Genomic DNA, 3607 nt, shown 5'->3' on the forward strand with positions numbered 1-3607 from the left:
TGACAGGGAGGTAGACAACTCCCCACCAGCACACTTGCCCGTGGGCATAAGTCTCAGCGGTCTGGAGATGGAGGGCTCTGAGCCAGGGCTCTGCGGGCTGGGGCGTGGCAGGGAGCCCGCTGGGGTGTCTTTGAGTGGGAATATGCACTGTGCTGCACAACAGGACAGCAGGTGCCTGGGGGTGCCAGCAGGGGTGGGGGGACAGATGCCTGGCTCCCCGCGGCAGCCCGGGCTGACAGGTGCAGAGCAGCTGGGGCCAGGCTGAGCTTCTGCCGCTGCAGGGCTGGCGGGGGGGCCCCTGGTGGGGGAGACTAATGGGAAAGTCACTGTAGTTTCCTCCCCACTTGAGTCTGCGGATTACGGTTGATATAAATATGCAAAGGAAAGCACTCCTCAATCCCCTCGCCCCCAGTAATCATCTCTGTGGGTGGGATTAAGGGAAATTTTCATTTTCTTCTTTTTCAGTGCTGAGGTTCTTGAAAATTTCCCCAGTGACAGCGGTTTGCTTTTTTAATATATATAATATATATATACACGTATATATATTATACACACACACGCACACATAGAGTAAAACACAACAGCAAAAGCAATGTGCCTTTCTCTCTCTCCCCTCTCTGGGGTCCTCCTTCCTTGAGTGTCTCATCTGTCTTGCCCCTCTCAGCCCCTCCGCCTGCCTGGCTGCTTTCTCTTAGGCCTGCTGTGGGCAGCCCGGCGCCCTAGGCCCGGATCTGCTGTGACCCTGACAAGATGGTCACCGAGGTCACTGTTCCATCCTCTCCGCCCCCACCCATCAGTTTGGGTTGGGGGAATGACTCTCTTGCAGAAGAATCTCCCTTTGCTGACCAAAGCGAATGTGGCCGCCCCCCAGGGTCTGCAGGGGCAATGGGCTCTGGGCGCCCTGTGGCTCACTGGAGACAGGGGAGGCAAGGCTGGGCACAGGCCGGCTGCCTCTGCTGAGCCAGAAGGCCAGTGGGCTGGGCCTGCCTCGGTCCAAGCTCCCCAAATAGTTCCTGTGTTGGAATCTGCTCCTGTGGCCTCAGAGAGCCCTGGCTCTGCTCTGAATCAGTGGGAGGAAAAGGCTTCGGTTGGCCCCGTCAGGGCCATTTGGAAAGAAAAGGAGATGACAAACCAGTTGGGCCCCTTTAAGGAGTCCCCACCTGGGAGGGGACAGGATGGAAATAGAACTGAGGTAGGAGGGGGAGGCTGAGCGAGCTGAGGGAGAGGCAGCCTGCTTATTACAGAGCGAATTACCTGCTCTAACGAGCACCTCGACAGCACATTTCCGCCCTGATGGGGTGGGAAGCGGCTGGGTTCTGTCACAGAGTAGGGACAGGGACACAGATGACAGGAGGCACAAGGGTCAGGGCCGCCCTGTGTTCCCCCCACCGCCTGTCGCCCATGAGTTGCGCTGGGAAGAGGGCAAGGCACCCCACCCCGGAACACCCCGGCCTGGTGGGAGTTTCTCCCCCTGCCATCTCCTTTGGAGAACCTACTGTGTGGGAGGTGTGGGGTCTCCCCACCCCCTGGTTTCATGCCAGGACCCCTCGAAAGTCTGCTATTCCCCACCAGGCAGCTTGTCCCCCATTTGGACTCTGCTCATTGAGTCTAGATGAACCCTGAGGCCCTGGCATGGAATTGGGGTGGGGTGGTGCGGGCTGTGCTGGGGACCGGTCTTGGCCATCCTGGAGAACGTTCTTACCCACAGCCTCTTAGTGTTTCTGGCATCCTGGGTCTTCCCTTTGGGGCAATGCTGTGCAGTGATGAAGGTGCAGTGTCAAGCAGAAAGGATTAAGCTTGTCACCTCGACCTCTTTTCTGGGTGCCCCAATGCTTTTCCAGTCATCTCCTCCCTCTGTCTGAATCTTCCACATCTTCCGAAACTGGGTCAGCGCTTCCTTCCCAGCGCAACCGGGGCTCGCTAGAACACTGCCCGTGAGTCCCCAGCGCCATTTCCAACACCCGCCCAGCGGGCAGCCTGGTCTACAGGCCATCGGACAAGAGGACTTCTGTGGCAGTGGTGTTCAAAGGTGGTCAGCCCTCGGGGCACCCCAGGCATCTTCACATAGGGACCTCGGCCCCCAGCCTCTGTGTGATCATCATAGTTAGAGGGGGAGGTGCAGGGTGCCCTGATACTTGAGCTTCTTCTTTCATCCGTGTCCCAGTCTGTCTCTGTTTTGTTTTTTTTTTTTAAGATTTATTTGTGCATACAGAGCTGGGGTACAGGCCAGAGGTGCAGGGTGGTGAGAGGATTCACCAGAGACAGAGTGGGGAGCAGAACAAGCAGATCTACTGAAAGATACTGCTGAGGGGAGCAGTGGGTGGGTCAGGAGAGGTCTGCCAGGCCATGTGGGTCACCTCCGGGCCTGGGATTGAACTCGGGCTGCAGTGGCTGCAGAGATCTTCATGGTGCTGTAATTTAACCTATTGCAACATCAGAGAGGGTCCACACTGGGTTATTTTAACTAAAGGGATTAAATCTCCTGGAGCTGTGAGGTTGGAAACCTCAGGTGCATGGTTCAGGGGATGAGGCCCTTTCCCCCTGCTGGCCGTCCTCTGATTAAATCTCATAAGCCCACTGAGCTGTGCCCAGCCTCGCCTCCCCTGCCTCCAGTGAGCCACAGGGCGCCCAGACCCCATTGCCCCTGCAGGCCCTGGGGGATGGCCACATTCAGTTCGGTCAGCAAAGGGAGCTTCTTCTGCAAGAGGGGGAGCTGTTCTGAGGGGGCTTCTGAGCCAGAGCTGTCTCTATGCTCTCTAGGTGGGGGAAGCTAGCTGGCCATAGGGAGCCCTGGCCGGGCCCCCTTAGCACCCCAGCTCTGGCAGTCCCAGGGTGCTTGTTGACCGAGGCACAGGTGGAGAGCAGTCTCTTGGGGTGCATGGGTGTGCTTCCTGTACTGCGGCGGGGCTGACTGTGGTGCAAAATGTCCCTGGATCACCCTTTAGTCCTTCTGGTTCATTACTCTGTTGCCTGGCTATGCTAGAAGTTCAGAAATAACAGGAATAAAACCAGTGAATCACCGAAGCGGTAATTAGCAAAAGTTTATTGTGCAGACACCAAACAGACAGTTTGTAAACCCGGAAAACTCAAAGCAAAACATGGGGTGAGGATCAGGCCTCTATTGCTGCCAAGCAGTTTATGTGGTGAGGAGACAGTGTTTCTTCTCCATGGAGATTGGTTAGATTGCTAGGGTCTTCAGGGGTTACCTCACATCAACCTTGGGAAACTGGAAGTTTTGCTTATGATTCCAGAGGCATAAATAGGAAGTGACCCAGGGCAAGTGAGTCTCCAGAAGCAAGCTAAATGAGCCTTATCTGTAGGGTGACTGGTTTGTTTACTGTGGGGATTCTCAAGGCTCAGCTGCCTGTCTTTTTATTGTAACTGGTCACATATCACCTCAAAACGTAGTGGCTGAAGCTTAGTGACCTGACAAATTCAGGTGTGTGTCTGAATTTAAAATGAAGAACAGTTACAGTCCAAAACATGGGCCTCCCTGGTAGCACAAGAGGTTAAAATCTTTTTTTTTAAGATTTATTTATTTATGCATACAGAACTGGGGTACAGGCCAGAGGTGCAGGGGTGGTGAGAGGATTCACCTGAGACAGAG

The sequence above is a fragment of the Condylura cristata genome, unplaced genomic scaffold (assembly GCF_000260355.1).
Source record: "Condylura cristata isolate star-nosed mole 26May11 unplaced genomic scaffold, ConCri1.0 scaffold00021, whole genome shotgun sequence".
Classification (NCBI taxonomy): domain Eukaryota; kingdom Metazoa; phylum Chordata; class Mammalia; order Eulipotyphla; family Talpidae; genus Condylura; species Condylura cristata.